This window comes from Salminus brasiliensis, chromosome 20 (genome assembly GCF_030463535.1).
Source record: "Salminus brasiliensis chromosome 20, fSalBra1.hap2, whole genome shotgun sequence".
NCBI classification, from domain to species: domain Eukaryota; kingdom Metazoa; phylum Chordata; class Actinopteri; order Characiformes; family Bryconidae; genus Salminus; species Salminus brasiliensis.
Genome location: NC_132897.1, coordinates 28,074,722 through 28,092,016, shown reverse-complemented (window position 1 = coordinate 28,092,016; position 17,295 = coordinate 28,074,722). Strand labels below are relative to the sequence as shown.

The window sequence follows — 17,295 nt, the reverse complement described above, 5'->3', positions numbered from 1 at the left end:
TTAAATGCGGAGGACACATTTCGCTGTACAGTGTACAGTGACAAATACGTGCACCTTTATAGAGCTACAATAGGGGTATATCCCTTTGTTGGTCACCTGGGGGCAATAGTGCAATAGTGCGATAGTTGCCCAGAGCCCAGTCAGAGTGAATGCTTTCAGCACAGAAGAAGAATATTCGCTGTAGTGTGCTATGTGCTTGCTAGCAGAGAGAGATAGCTGGGTTAGGCAGTGTGTATGATGAGTTTTATCAGCCATTAAACAGGTCAGTTGGTCATTTTAGAAGAAAAATGCTAAAATACAATTGATGAGTAGAGTGTTTATCACCAGTTTGTTATAGTTTGTATGCCAAATATTTCCTCTGTGTTCATACAGCTAATGTGAGAGGAGGAGATGAGTTCTGGGATTTAGGTGTGTGTGTACAGATCTTTTACACACAGAGTGAGTATTCATGTTCGAGTTTCAGTAAAATCTGGTTTATTGATGTTTTAAGTGAAAGTGGTGTCATTTTAATGTTGTGTTTATCTTATCCAACAGCCACTACCGTATTATTTGTATATATCTGTGTTTTATTTTCCTTTTTTGTGTGATGTACATGCATAAGTTTACTCGGATGTGTATTTGAAATTTAGTATTGTAATAAATGGACCCAAAAATTTAAGTTGTCGTTCCGCGTGTACTTTCCCGGGCAACAATTTTTGGTACCAGGAGTGGGGTCCGTTTAATTACTAAGGAAATGTTAGGGTTTTTATGTGTATGCATCATACAAGTCTGAACATAATACGGTAGTGGTGAAGAACAGGGTGGAGGAACCGTGAGGCCTGGAGGACAATCGGATGCTTAGCAGTTGTGGTGGTGGCACTTCCGGTCAACATCAGCGCTCCAGAGGGCGATGCGGAGAGACTGCAACAAAGACATTGTTCCAGTGAAGTCGTGGTGTCAGCTGCTGTTGGTGGAAGAGAAACCTCATCCTTTGCCAGGGTTGTGGTAGGGACTGAAAAGACTGTAGCGTTACTATGTCTCAGTCAAGTGACGAACAACCAGGACCACATGTGCAAGAGCCAGAACCAGACTTGCATGAACAGATCAGAGAGTTGCATGCTAAGCATGAGGAAGCTATGGCAACTATAGCTACCCTCAGTAACAGATCCTATGTTTATGTTCCAAGGGAAAGACACATTGTTCCTTTCAGTGGTGAGTTTGATAAAGATGGCAGGCATATTGATGACTTCATTGAAGAAGTTGAACGTGTACTACGTGCTAGAAATTTGTCTGATCATGACCAATATGATTTTGTAATGTCACTGTTAAGAGGCCCGGCTCTGGAGGAGGCACGCATGCGCGGTGATTCTGACATTAGCAATTCTAGTGATTTGTTCACCTACCTCAGAGATGCCTTTCGTGACAAACGCAGTACACCTCAGTTGTTGCATAGCTTCTACAGCCGTAGACAGCAGGATGGGGAAGATATAAGAGAGTTTTCACATGCTTTGGCACAAGCTCTTAGCTTGTTAGTGAAATGTTCTCCTGATTTCATGATTAATGAGAGATTAGTGCTGAGGGACCAATTCATAGAAGGGGTCAGGGATTCTTCTCTTAGGAGGGAGCTCCGAAAATATGTTAGAAATCACCCTGATTCATCTATGATAGATGTGAGAGAGGAGGCTCAGTTGTGGTTTCTAGAAGAATCTTCTGCAAAGGTCAAGGCAGTTAGACCAAAAGGTAGTGGTAGTGGTCTGGTACAGTGTTCAGCTCTTCAGGTGCATGAACCCCCATCAGTTACCCTAGAAGATGTGGTTAAAGTGGTAGTACAGCAAAGCAATGCCATAAGTGAATTGACCCAAGCAGTGAAGGATCTTACAGTACACAGGGGTAGTGCAAGTAGTGCTGTCAGCAGGCCTAGGGTGAAACCAAGGTACACAGAAGATGGAAAACCAATCTGTTTCAAGTGTGAGACTCCTGGCCATATTTCCAAATACTGTCCACAAAGACCAGGTTCCAGAAGGATGGCACCCCCCTCTACTAGCTCTCAGGGAAACGAGAGCCCCCAGTTGTTGTGAGTCGGGCAATCTGGGGGGGCCCTAAAGACTCAGATAATGTACACCCTCTTCATGATCGTTTAATACAGCATGCCATTGGAACCTGTCCAGTGGTTGAGCTTGAGGTTGGTGGGGTGAAAACTCCATGCTTATTGGATACAGGTAGCCAAGTGGGTACTATTACTGAACAGTTCTTTAGGAATCATCTGTCTGGGGAAGATAATGATATGTTGCTCACTACTGGCTGGCTTAAGTTGACGGCAGCTAACGGTTTAGAGATACCATACCTTGGATATCTTGAGTTGGAGGTTAGGGCCATGGGTCTAAGGATGCCCGATTGTGGGTTTTTGGTAGTCAAAGATCCTCAGAATGCTGAACAGTCAGTTCAATGTATCATTGGGATGAACATTATCAGCCATTGCAGACAACTTGTGTATGCAGAGTTTGATACCACCCTAGGGGGAAAATTGGATTCAAACTGGAGGAATGTTTTTCAGAAAATGCAGAAGTGCGAGTTCAGTAGGAAAGAGGTAGCTCGTGTAGCCGGGAAAGATACTGAGCACATTCCAGCAGAATCTCTGGTGACCATCATAGCAAAGAGAGCATCAAAAAGTGCAAGTAACAATCAACCAATGCTGCTCGAACCCCTTAACCTGCAACTACCAGGAGGCCTGATAGTCATTCCCACACTAGTTGGTTCTAGTGGCTGCACATTTCCAGTACAGATATTAAATCTTTCTTCGGAGGATGTTTGGCTTCCCCCTCGGATAAGATTGGGTATTTTGTCACGAGTAGAATGCATGGGTAATGAACCACAGTGTGCAGTGAAGTTTCAAAGGATTTCAGCTGATATTGAACAGATCATGCTTGATGTGGGTGATGGGCCTAATGATGGTGAAATGCAGTCAATTCTGGACAAGCTTGACATTGGTGGCAATGCTAGCCAACAGTCCCAGTTGCAAGCATTACTGGCTAAGTACTCTGATGTTTTTGCAGTAGAAGATGAGGACCTTGGCTACACTGAGAAGGTTAAGCATGAAATACATCTAGTTGACGATGAGCCAGTTACACAGCCATACCGCTGGATTCCGCCCAACCAGTACCGTGAAGTGCAAGAGCACATTTCCAAACTGCTAAGGAAAGGTGTCATACAAGAGAGCAGCAGTGCCTATGCATCCCCTATAGTGCTGGTACGGAAAACAGATGGTAGTATAAGGCTGTGTGTAGACTACCGGAAGTTAAATCATAAGACCAAAAGAGATGCTTTCCCTCTGCCACGCATCGATGAAAGTTTTGATGCCCTGCGGGGAGCGCAGTACTTTTCAACTCTGGACCTAGCAAGTGGCTATCATCAGGTAGCCGTGGAGGAAGGCGACAGACACAAGACTGCTTTTTCAACGCCATTTGGATTATATGAATTTATTCGTATGCCGTTCAAGGTTTGCAATGGACCTGCAACGTTTCAAAGGCTGATGCAGGCCACAATGAATGATTTGGTCTTCCAGATTATGCTTGTGTACACTGAAAAAAGGAGACTAGCCATGTCTTGGATTTATGTAAGCATTTTGAGTGTATTTAACACAACTGCCTCGTGTTTTAAACAGACATGTAATTTTATTGTGTAAAAACTACATAACACGCAGAGAGACTACATGAATGTGTTCATATCATGTTCGACTGAAGTGAATCAATAACGTATCAATGTTAAATCTCACGATACCGCACGGGATTTTGTTTCGCGCCCTCAACGTGACAAGGAAGACGTGGGAAGAAACGGTTGGAGTTGGTCGGAGTGCTCGTTTCTACTTTGTTCAGTAAGTCTTGATTTTCTGGACGAATATTATCAAAATCGCACTCAAATGTAGTTAATTGTTTTGAGAATCACCATGTAACGTTAAATACTTGAGCCTGTTTGCCAGCGCTGTTTTTTATCTGCTTCATACTAGCGCTGCTTCATTTGAAGTTGTTTTTAATGGCGCGGGCCGTAGCGTGACACACAACTTAATTGCTGTTTTCGCCCGCGGTTCCTGGTTAAAGGAACGCGTATGGTTAAAGATGTTTTCAAGTTATACTCTTACTGCCAACAGGGGGTGCTGCAGTACCCTCAGCACCCCTACTTCCCGCGGTTATGACCCCAACCCATTTTTTTCCCTGTTTTGCTGCAGATTAAGAGGCAAACACAACTGCGTATTTCATCTGGAGTCAGCTCGACCGTTTGCTCAAGTTTTTGTGGTAAGAACAGTACTTGCTGTTACCATATTTTAACTACTATGTACAACACAGATTGTTTAAACAAGTGCAGCCTGTGCACGCTCACACTGCCTAATAATCCACCTGTGAAATTTCAAATCTGCCCTATCTTTTTATATTGTCAGAAAGGTGATTAATGCAACTAGTTTATCTGACGTGGTGTAGCCTACTTCAGTAAAACATGTTCTGTTTCTGATATTTTGCTCCAAGCATGTACAGTAACAAAATATTAAAAAAAAAATACCAATACAGTGCACTTAAGCACTATTAAATATGTCTAAGTATAACTATTATTTATTTAACCCTTTGGAGTAAAGTCCTAGTCAGATAATGTTTTAGACAACTTGTGAAAATTTTTTAAAGATTATTTTTACTGTTAGCTTTACAATCTGTATGTTCAAAAGGAGCTTTAAGTGGATTTTTTAAAACTCTATCTTCAGTGTTGGATTAAATTTTCATAAGATGGCACAAGTTGTCTGAAAGTTTATCATGTAACAGGACCTTAAGTGGTTTAACCCTGTCCCACATTTGATTAGCCATGTTACAGTTTGTGACATGCTGGTCATAAGTAATTCTAGGAAATCCTTTTTAGACTTTAAGTTTCTTTCTCTTACCGTTGTGTATATCTTCCGCTTGTTTTCTATAATGATTCAAAAATGCATTCTTGACATATCAAACTCTATTGTCCTCACTAGATACTGATCCTTTTTTTCTTTCCACTTTTTCAGTGAATGGTGCTAGAAGTGTTCCAGTGACAGAGTTAATGTGGCAATGCAAGGCCTGCCCATCAGTTTTACCAAGTAGGTCACAAATTCTGAGGCATTATCGAGTGAGACATAGGCATCACGGAAATAACAGTCGTATTCCATGTGTACATGCAAGCTGCCCATGTAGTTTTAAAACATGGAATGCCCTGTTAATTCATTTGAATAGATGTCATGTTATTAAAACTACCCCATGTCAGTCAAGTGGATGTACATTTAGCTGCCATTTGTGTCCATGTAAGGATCTTGTGTCTGAGAGGGATTATTGGACCCACATTAATGCACATTTAAAGAAAAATGAGGTTGTAACTTGTATGTTGGTGGATTGCAACTTTAAAACCAACATCTTAGGCTCGTTTAAATCCCACAAAAGCAGGAAACACAGGTCTTATTCACTAAATGATTTTAAACCAGGAATAGTAGTATCAGCCACAGCTGCTCACCCTGAATCTCCTTCCAATTCTTTTGATGATGACATTGGTGAGGATGCTCAGCCAGGTACCAGTGCTGAGGTTCCAAATGATCTCCCAGATGTAATTGAGCACAGTTTGGCAGCAGCTTTGTTAAAATTAGAACATTTTTGTAATGTATCAAGCAAAGCAATCAGTGATTTTTTGGTAGAACTAAACCACTTAACTGACAGTCTCTCAAAATCTTATGTAGAAGGTGTTCTAGTGAACATTTTTCAGAAGCACAAGCTCCAAGTTGACAGAGCTGTAATAGAAGAAATAATTTCTTCTCTTTGCTCAGCAAGTCCTCTAAATAAGGCCATCGAAAAGGGTGGGCCATTGAGTTCTGCCTATCAACGTAAACAATATTACAAGGCAAAATTTAACATTGTAGAACCAGTTCAATATATTCTGGATGCAAAAGAGAACAAGACTTTTCAGTATATTTCCATCCTTGAGTCCCTGCAAGTGCTGCTGAGTAGGAAAGATATTGTTGACAAGATAGTTAGTAATCACGAAATACAAAGGAAGACAGAGAGTCGAAACGAAATTTTGTACAGGTCTTATAAGGATGGTCAGCATTGTAAGGAAAATGGCTTGTTTTCAGAGAAAGACCTAAGTCTGTCCATAACTTTGTATGCTGATGACTTTGAGGTCTGTAACCCTTTGGGCACCTCTCGCAAAACTCACAAACTTTGTGCTGTGTATTGGGTACTCAATAACCTACCCCCTGGGTCTCAATCTAGTTTGTCCTCAATTTTCCTGGCCATTTTGTGCAAAACAAACAATGTAAAGTCATTTGGCTATGAAAAGGTTTTAGAGCCCCTACTACGTGACCTGAGATCTTTAGAAGTTGATGGAATTTTTGTCACACAACTGAACAAAGCATTGAAGGGTGCAGTGCAGACTATTGTTGCTGACAATTTAGGAGCACATGGAATAGCAGGCTTTGTGGAAAACTTTACAGGCCCCTTCATTTGTCGTTTTTGTACAGCACAAAGTGCAGACATTCAATCACATGAGGTTAGGTCAGGGATTTTCAGTCTCAGAAAAAAAGAAACACATGAAACCCATGTCAAAACAGCCCTAGATAGCGGCAGTAGCGTTTTTGGAGTTAAAAGAGCTTGTCCTTTTACTAAAGTGCTTTCTTATTTTCATGTACTCAGTGGTTACCCTCCTGACATTGCTCATGATCTTTTTGAAGGCATTGTGCCGGTTGAAATATCACATTGCCTCACATTACTCATATCCAAGAAGTACATCACTTTGGATGATCTAAACAGTTCTATTTTGCATTTCCCATACAAGGGGACAGACAAAACAAATAAGCCTCATCCTTTGCCACAAAACCTTTCAGGCAGGAAATCCATAGGGGGCAATGCACATGAAAATTGGTGCTTATTAAGATTGCTCCCATTTTTGATTGGCCCCAAGATTCCTGAACATGAGCCAGCATGGCAGATCCTACTGGATCTAAAACACATTGCTGAACTAGTGGTTGCCCCAGTTCACAGTGATGAGTCTATTGCTTTCCTTGAGAGCAAAGTTTCAGATCACAGACAAAGATATCAAGAGGTGTTTCCAAACAACAAATTGCTGCCCAAACATCACTACATAGAACATTACTCACAGCTAATTAAGCTTTTTGGACCTCTTGTGGGACTTTGGACCATGAGGTTTGAGGCAAAGCACAATTTTTTTAAAAAAATTGTGAAACACAGCAGTTGCTTTAAAAATGTGCCTTTTTCTCTGGCTGTGAAGCACCAGTTTATGATTGGTTACCACCTGTCATCTCCAAATATTGATAAACCAGTACTAGAAGTGTCAGATGCATCCACTGTTCCATTGGAGCTTTTGAAGGAAGAGTTAGCGCAAGCTTTTAAACAGAGAAATCCTTATGCATCTGAAATAAACCTAGCAAAAAATGTTTGGAGCAAGGGAATACAATACAGAACAGGTATGATCGTGGCACATGGTTCTTTTGGTGGCTTGCCTGAATTTGGAGAAATCCATCAAATATGCATTTTGCAGCAGAGACTTTTTTTTGTGTTAAAACTGCTGTGTGGATGGTATTGTGAGCATTATGGAGCTTTTCAGCTGACTCCATCTCCAGTGCGAGAACTTGCTGTTGTTGAAGTCTCTGAACTAGTTGATGAGTATCCACTGGCTGCCTATGTTGTTGGAGGTGTGCGAATGGTGACCTTGAAGAGATCGATCTGTGTCTATAGGTAAGCTAATGTAAGTGTCCTCAGGTGCATACAGTGTTTAAAAGGAGGTCCGGGGTTCTTTCAGATAAACAATTTCAGCTATAGCTATTAACTAGTTAAAAAAAATCTGGAATTTAATTTGATTTGGATTTACCATTGTTTTTTGTTTAGGCATAGCTGTTGGCTCTTTGTGCTCCTCTTTTGCTTCTTCTCTCCTACTTTTTTGCTCCTCCCCTCTCAGCTCATTCACCTTTCATTATCTTCCTCTTTTTTTGCTTATCCCATTTTTCTGTCCCTCCATCTCTTTCCTCATCAACCTCCTGTTTTTTTCTGGTTTGTTCCATCTGTTCTTGCCTCTCTTCCCATTTAAATCTCTTCAGTTTTCATCCTTTTTTTTTTTTTTGGCTTGTCTCTGCTTAACTCTTCTTTGCACCCTTTCCTCTCATCTATTTCCTCCTCTACTGATAAGATATGAACATTACTTTTCTGTATGATCACTTAAGATTTGTTTCAAAGTATTACTCAAAGAAATAGAAAATTTATGGAAATGTTATTGAAATGTTTGAAAAATTATCACATGGAAACCCTGGACAAGTACTCCTTTTCAATTCTGTTTTGAGCCTGGAGAGCACTTCCTCTGGTATTGTCCTGTGCTCCCCTAAACCTCTGAATAACCCACAGGGATACATTTGGGGTTTTTTTTGTTTTTGTTTTTTTTTTGTTTTTTATGAAATGGGCAACATCTAGCACCCATGGGGTGATGGAAAGACTGTTGAAAAAGTGTTAACAGTGTCATACACTAATGTGCATGGAAACCCTGGACACACTACGTGGTGTTTTGATTCATGTTACTAACTAACCTAACTTTCTTTATACTTACTGTCTTTTTCTCTTTCTTTAGAATTATGTTGTAAAATTCTTTAATGTATTAGTGTTGTAACAGTACAAGGAAAGATTTGGTGATTAAGAAAGCCACTTGTTTTGAAACAGATTCTAATTACATTTTCTTATTCTTTCAGAGCATAAAGTGAAGTGGGACCATGACAGCTCAGGCCATTTTCAGAGTTATCCTTGGACCAGACAGTAGTCAGAGGGTTGTGATTTCTGCTGGTTTGCCTTCAACTGTTGCTGAACTGGAAACTGAGATAAAGACTCAATGTAAAATGGTGGAACCCTTCCGGCTGCAATTTATGGACACACTTTTTGGCAATGAGTTTGTGAACTTAACTTCAATGGAAGAAATACAAGACAAAGCAACAATCAAAGTTATATACACATCCTACCAACCTCAGGAAGACAGTTTATCTGTTGCTTCAGGCAGCGCTCTTGATGACACCTCATACAGTTCTGGTGATAGCACCATCATTCTTTCATCTTCAGAGTCTACATCATCACGGTCTTCTTGGCCAGATTTGTTCTGCGTTCCCCGTTTCACGTACGATGCTGAAATTAAGCTAGAGAAGGCCCATGTAGCTTTCAAAGAAAATGGGATGCTGTTGATTCCTGATCCAAAGTTAAAGTCTGACATATTAGAGGGCTTGATCCAGGAGATAGTTAAGCACACAGTTTATCTTACAGACAGTAAGTTTGACCAAGTTGCAGAGGCACTCATCCTGAGACACCCATGTTTAAAAGAAAAAGGCTCACCCAGTGGCTATGCAGGATGGAAAATGAGCCTCAAATACAAGTTGTCAAACTATCGCACACATCTTCGAAAAGTAGGGTGTCCTGAAGTATGTGTGAATTCTTTAAAACATAAACCAGCTGAGAAATGCTTCCCTGCTTTTGATGTTAAAAGACCAAAGAGGGGTGAAGTGGATTACTGCCCCTCTTTTCCTCTTGGAGAAAGTGAACAGTCCCTTGAGGATATGAGGGTTGAACTCCTATCAGATGTGAAGAAGCGCAACAACAGAGAGACAATTAAAAAGAAAATGGATGCAACATTTGCTTTGAGGAGACAAGAAATTGTCTATGATGATCCCATGATCAGTGATGTACAAGAGAGATGGCCAGCTCTTTTTTATGCAGCAGAGGTAATTAAAAAAATGATGCTTTGACTAGTTGTCATAAATGCATTAATGTTTAAAGGTAATGGTTGACTTTATTAGTTTGTGTTTCAAAATATTCCATATCAAAGCCCAGATGACCAACCATTCATGTGACATTTATTTGCATAACATTTTAGGTTTCAACCATCTGTGTGCAAATAAAAGAAAGTTGTCTCCTGAGAAAATTGCTAGCCATATTTAGTCAGATAACTGGTCCTTACTTGGACTATTCATGGTTTAAACTCTTTTTAAAAAAAGTTAAATAAAATATTAGCTTTATACTAAAAATAATAAATTAAATGAAATTAATCAATAAATGAAATATCAGCCAAATCTAAAAATCGGCCGATATCGATATAAAACCGATATCATCGTGCACCCCTAGTTGTTTTTAATGTTTGAAATGTCTCTTGAAATCTTTTGACTGTCATTTAATAATAATTTCATGTTGTTTCAGATAAATGCGGAATTCAAGCGCATCACAACAATGCCTCTACAGTCAAGATTTCTGTCGCAGCTTGACTTTCTTTCTGAAAGTCTGCTGAGAGTGTTTGCAAAGCGATCGGGTGAGCCGGGCAAAAAGCTGAAAAACATAGCTGCCACAATGTCGGTAAGAACTTTCAACTTCTTCCATCCCATAAAGTACATATGCATTGCATTTGTTTAGTGAAAGATTGGTATACTGTAACCATTGCATTGCTTACTTGGTGTGTGATTACTGATAATCTAATCTACCTGCAGTTATAAATAAAGTAGATTGAGTGAGTGATGGAAGGAGGGAGGGACTGAGTTATGAAGGGAGGGTAGGAGGGGGTGAATGGTGGAGTGAGTGAGTGAGGGATGGATTTTTGATTTCACTGAAATAACCCTTTAATTTTTATTTTGCATTCACTGTTCCACTGTGAGACATTTATCTTTTTTATATCATCAGGACATTATAAAAAGTCCAGTCCATAATGGTCAGGTCAAATGTACAGTTTTTATATTTTGTAGATGTTAGTGTCATATGATGACTGGTTAGAAAAGTCAAAGTTTTTGTCTTTTGATCACCTTCTTTTGTGCTACTGAAAATTTGAGTTCACATCTCTATTTTCCTTGTTGTAATTCTTAAGGATGACACTGATGCTCGAAGGGAGTCCCTCATCAAAGGACTCTGCATCTATCTGAATGAGAGTCCTGATGTCTTGGTGCAGGAGTACATGGTGAGTGTTTTGAGTCGATTTTGGCTATACAACATTGTAAAACTATGCATTCAGTTATTTCTGTGATTATGCTGTTAAGACCCTCTTTATTAATTTGGGAAAGTAATTCTAGTAATTCCAAAGTAATTCCATTGCTGAGATTAAAACAATAAGTTAAACTTGTCACATTAGATTTTCAAACCTACCAATTTTTCTCCATATCCCCCTACTGATAAATGGAGGATTTTTCACTTTCATAATAGCATTATGACAGTGTTCCTGTGGATCCTCAAAAGGCATTGAATTCATCAGTCCAAAAATAAGGCTTTAATTATCCTTAAAATGTCTTAAATCAGTCTTTCAGAGGTCTTAATGTTAACACTTTCTAAGTAGGATGATTGTAATTTGTCTCAAATATTAAAATAATTGGTAAAATTATTTTTTAAATAGTTTACAGAATTCCTCTCACAGACAGTTTTATGTATAAATAAACGTTTTTCATATTTGTGCTTATTGTGAATTTGGTCTTAAATTTAATTTAAAGGGACATTAGAGAGGTCTTAAAGTCTAAATTTTAACTTGTCTTAAGCAATAGGAACCCTGTATGAAAGTGAATAACCACCCATTTTGATCCCTTTGAAGAAAATTACACCATCTTCCCATACTGGGCTGACAAAGGTAACTGGGACTGAGTTACGGCCCTGGAGTATATCAAGTCCAGGTTAATGATCAAAATCATCTAGGAAAAAAATGTGAAGTTAATGTTAACATTAGTTTTTGCTTGAATGTTCATTGCCCAAACAGTACCAGACTTGTACAATCCAAATTGAGAGTCTAAAAGAAAATCTTAAATCATTTTATTGGCTTAGTATGGCTTCTGGTGGGCTAATATCTTTCAAACAAAAACTAATGTAAATCTTCAAGGTTCCTCTCCATTTGAGCTTAAATAAATGTCAGGGTTTTTTTTTCTTTTGTAGAAATTGGAAGGGCTGTCTTTGGCTACAGCCATCTACTGTTCTGCTAACATGGGTTTAAGAAAATGTTTTTAAAAAAAAATGTTTTATCTTTAAACAGGACATGGCTGATGCTGCTACACTGAGTGCAATAGAAAAAACTACAGTGGGCATCTACGTCACCAGAGAGACGCCAGGCAGTGACTCTTCTGATGTTGGCATCATCATTGAAGGCGTTGTGGTTCTTCAGGACCTTGATAACGTGGCCCTTGCAGTAGCCATGTTGTTTGGACTTTTTTACTCCTTGAACATGAGATACCCATCACAACTACGCTTCACTTTTGAGGTGATTCAAAAGTTGGTAATGGAGTTGGATGCGACTCAGCTCTCAAGAAAAGCTCAAAACTTGAAAACAAAACTGCTCCTGTAAGAAAAACTCACTGTTGTGTACATGATGTGGTCAGCTCCAGGTGAGAGGACAATTATATCTCACACTTGCTCTCCGTTTTGGAGGTTGAATTTTCCGATGAACAATCAGCAATTCCATAAAAGTACATTTTCTTTAGTTGTTTACATTTGAATGACACTACCTCCTTGCTGTAAAATGCCTTTTTTTTGTTGGAACAAAACTGCTCCTGTTAGGAAAATTTGCTCTTTTGTATGTGATGTGGTCAGCTCTAGGTGAGAGTACTTCTAAGTCTCAAACTTGCTCTCCTATGTTTTGGAGGTTGAATTTTTTTATTTTTTTATTTTTTTTCCCCGAAGGTGAATAACCAACTAACCACAACAAATCAGAGTTCATTGTTAGGACCTTCTATTAATGTATGAAAGACATTAAAATCACACATTTACAGTAATCTCCTACTTTTTGGAGGTTAAATGTTCAGGGTGAACAATCAGCAACCCAAAACAAAAAACTGTTCAGCGAGTTCACTGTTCAGATTTTATTAAAAAAAAAAAAAAAAAAAATTCTCTTGTGTTTAGATTTAATGATAAAGAACACTTGTTATAAAACAGATTTTTATTACATTGTCTTGTTCTGTTTCACATGTGATTTGGTCAGCTCCAGGTGAGAGCTGTAAGTCTTAAACTTGCTCTCCTATGTTTTGGAGGTTGATTGTTTTTTTTTTGTTTTTTTTTTTGGTGAATAATCAGCTAATCACAACAAGTCAGAGTTCCTTGTTAGGAACTTGTATTAAAGTTTATTCAACTCTGTAACTGCCATGTTGATGGGGCCATTCCTCCCCCTGCCTCCTTTTTGTACAAGTTTTCTGATAGGCAGCACTTTTCAATTTCAGTTTATATTTTTCTTTAAAAGTGAAGAGCTGTAGAGTTTGGCAGTCTAGTCCCATCAGGACCATGTGAAGTGACATGTTTGGTTAAATTCAATTGGAGTGAAGAGTTTTGGACTTATGTCACAATATTGTTGCCATTTTTGACCCTGTATTTCTGTTTATAAATAAAGGTGTTGACATGCAACTGCTAATTTTTATTATTAACAGAGGTAAAATGGGTAATAATTGTTTACGAAAGTTATCAGGGTGTTCCTAGTAGTGTTCATTGTGTAGTAATAGTTTATTTGAATGTTAATGGCTACTAATGTCTGCATTTTAAATCAGTCCAGTAATTGCACTGAATTGTTTACAGTTGTAATATTTTCATTTAATCTAGACAATAGGGGTCTTAAGCAGAGGGTTTGTGTTGATTTTCCAAGATGGTTGCCTAAAAGAAAATGTCTAACTTCTGTGCTGCGACTGAGTCAAAACACTGTAAAACAGAAATTACTTCTTAATTGTTGATTTATATCTCAGTGGAGCAGTAATGTTAGTTCAATTCTTTACCTATGGTCACTGCAGTGAAAATAGACATTTTGTTTTGAAAGATTACTAAGAGTTACTGGCAACCATCTTTGAAGAGAACAATACAATCTGTTGTAAGATTTTCTATTTGTAAAATTTAGTATTTGACACTTGAATATAATATCAGCATTTAAAATGAAGATAACATGTAGTATTTAAGTGACCAGTAGTATTTAAGTAAAAGTTATCGAATAGGGTTGGAATAAAGTGAGAAAATTGCAACGGATTAAAGTGTTCTAGGAGCTCAAATCACTTCATCATAACATGTTTCAATCACACGTTATCAACACAAAATATACATGTTTATTAAATGTGAAAAACTTGTGTTCATTTAACTTAATTGTTTAAGTTGCTGCTGAAGCAAAACAAATGTGTGCAACCAATGTCCACTATTGAATTAAGTAAATCCAACAAGTTCTTTTTTTCAGTGTACTTGGATGACATTTTGGTGTATTCAAAAACATTTGGTGAGCACCTCAACAGGCTTGAAGCTGTTTTTAAGCGTCTGAAAGAGACAGGCCTTAAAATCAAGTTGGAGAAATGTCACTTCCTCCAATCAAAGGTGAAGTTTCTGGGGCACCAGATATCCGCCCAAGGTATAGGCACAGACCCAGAAAAAGTGGCAGCAGTAGAGCAATGGCCAATTCCATCTACCTTGAAGGATCTGCGATCATTCCTTGGGTTCTGTAGTTATTACAGGCGTTTTATCCAAGGTTTTTCGAAAATAGCTGGTCCTCCACATGAGGTAGTACATTTATGCCTCAATGTTGGAAGTCCTAGTAAAACCAATCAACTGCTAAAACAGTTGTGGACCGAAGAGTGTCAAGCCGCCTTTGATTTGCTTAAAGAAAAGCTGGTGAGTGCACCTATCCTAGGGTTTGCTGATTTTACACAGCCATTCATAGTAGAGACTGATGCTAGCAGTCATGGGCTTGGAGCTGTGCTGTACCAGCAACAAGGTGAGGAGAGAAGGGTAATTGCCTATGCAAGCCGACGATTGAGAAATGCGGAGAAGAACGACAGTAATTATAGTAGCACCAAACTGGAATTGCTTGCACTCAAATGGGCGGTAACAGAAAAGTTTCGTGGTTACTTATTGGGTTCCAAATTCACTGTACTCACGGACAATAACCCATTGTGCCACCTGAAAACAGGAAAGTTTGGGGCAATCGAGCAGAGATGGATTGCTCAGCTATCAGCTTTTGATTTTGATGTGCAGTATCGGCCAGGCCGGAGCAACACGGCTGCTGATGCACTCTCTAGGCAGTCTTTCGCAGGGGAGCCAGAGCCTGTCTCAGATGATGCCGAATTTAATGGTTGTGTGGCAGTATGCAGTCTGATTAATCAAGGTACGGCTCTTGACCCAGCACTGATAACAGCAGGGATTCAAAGTTGTAAAGTTCGCCAGATGAGGGCACTTGAAGCTGATGGACGTGTTGTTGGTCAAGATCAGGGCAACACCCCAACTTTCCCTGGTTATTCTAAGGAGGACATTCATGTATTCCAGCAACAGGACCCTGTGCTGAGTGCTTTTCGTGCGTGGTGGGAACGGAATGAAAAACCTAATGGGAGAGAACGTAAAGAGCTTCCAAAACCCGTCCTTTCACTGTTAAAACACTGGGACAGTATCCGGGAACTGAAAGGGTTACTGTATCGGGTCATTGATGATGAGCGACTTGGGGAATGTTTTCAGCTGCTTTTGCCCAGTAGCCTGAGAGAGAAGGTGTTGGAGTATGTTCACGACTCTATGGGGCATCAGGGCATTGAACGTACCCTACAGTTGTTGCGAAGCAGATGCTTTTGGATAGGCATGCATGAAGATGTGGCAAGATGGATTAAAGGATGTCAGCGTTGTGTGTTGACAAAGATGCCACAGCCTAAAGTTCGCCCACCCATGAAGTCTTTCTGTGCTTCTAGGCCGCTGGAAGTTATTGCTGTAGATTTTACAGTATTGGAGCCTTCTACAGATGGTCGAGAGAATGTGTTAGTGGTCACGGATGTGTTCACAAAATTCACGCAGGCGTTTGCGACGCGGGATCAAAAGGCAGATACCACGGCAAAAGTACTTTTGAAGGAATGGTTCCTGAAGTATGGTGTTCCTGAAAGGCTACACTCGGATCAGGGCCGTAACTTTGAAAGTGAAGTTATATCTGAGCTGTGTAAACTGTACGGTGTGAAGAAAAGCCGAACCACCCCACACCATCCTACTGGCAACGCCCAGTGTGAGCGTTTTAACAGGACATTACATGACCTGTTGCGCTCCCTGTCACCTGAAAAGAAGCGTAGATGGCCTGAGTCTTTGCCTGAACTGGTGTATGCCTATAATGTGACGCCCCATTCAACCACAGGTTATTCTCCATATTTCCTTTTGTTTGGTGTTGAGCCTCACTTGCCCGTGGATGCTCTTCTAGGACGGGAACAACCTAGTGACAAGAAAACCGACTGGTTAGCTGTACACCAGAGGCGCTTGAGTGAAGCCCATGCTAGAGCAAAACAGTACTCAGAGATGAAGGCCGCTGAGCGAATTGCCTTGCAGAAAAACAAAGTCTATTGTCCTGAAATTGAAACAGGTGTGTTGATATTCCTTAGGAACAGGCCATTGGGACGTAACAAAATACAGGACGCTTGGAAGTCTACTGTCTACAGAGTGGTGGATAGAGTGGGAACTACTTACACAGTGGAGCCGGTGGAAGGAGACCCAACAAGGAGAGTGAACAGAGTTGACATTAGACAATGTACAAATCCTCCCGTTCCACTACCTCGATGTGGATTTAAGACTCCACAGGCTCAGTTTCACCAATCCCTGGAATCCGAATCAGATTCAGAGGATTCGGAAAATGGTGTTGTCTTCATGGAAAGCATGCCTCAGGAGTTGAGGCCAAGTCAAGCCATTGGAAATGCGTATCCAGAAGAAGAACAATTGGTAGATGATCCTGGAACAAGAGTGCAGAGTTCTGAGCCTGATTTAAGTAAGGGGAGTTCAGAAACAGTAGGGATCTCTGATGATGAGATGGAGATTGTGATGCCGGAGGCTGAGACCCCAAAACCTGTTTTGGATGTTCCTGTAGCTGCACCTCGCAGAAGTAAAAGAGTGAATGCAGGACAACATTCAAACCTCCACCATGAGCCTAAGTCAGTGGTAGATACCTCCGCAGCAGTTACACAGATTCTGGCTAGTTTAAGTAGAGTTCTATTCCAGGAAGCTATCAAAGAGGTTAAGAGTACATTTGGAGGAAATGAGTAAACGAGGGCGCTTACTCCTTCGCAGGGGAGAAATGTAACCAGGTGAATAAATACACCCTATTAGATTTGGTTTGCTTTAATAGAGCTACAATAGGGGTATATCCCTTTGTTGGTCACCTGGGGGCGATAGTTGCCCAGAGCCCAGTAAGAGTGAATGCTTTCAGCACAGAAGAAGAATATTCGCTGTAGTGTGCTATGTGCTTGCTAGCAGAGAGAGATAGCTGGGTTAGGCAGTGTGTATGATGAGTTTTATCAGCCATTAAACAGGTCAGTTGGTCATTTTAGAAGAAAAATGCTAAAATACA

General features: G+C 39.9%; 1 long non-coding RNA gene across 1 annotated transcript; it reads left to right on the top strand.

Annotated features, from left to right (window-relative positions):
- The first annotated feature begins 4,232 nt into the window (after nt 1-4,232).
- Nucleotides 4,233-10,891, top strand: LOC140542021 (uncharacterized). Its single transcript, XR_011977971.1, has 3 exons — nt 4,233-4,268; nt 5,015-5,086; nt 10,867-10,891. It is a non-coding gene; the product is annotated as an uncharacterized lncRNA (long non-coding RNA).
- The last annotated feature ends 6,404 nt before the right edge of the window (nt 10,892-17,295 follow it).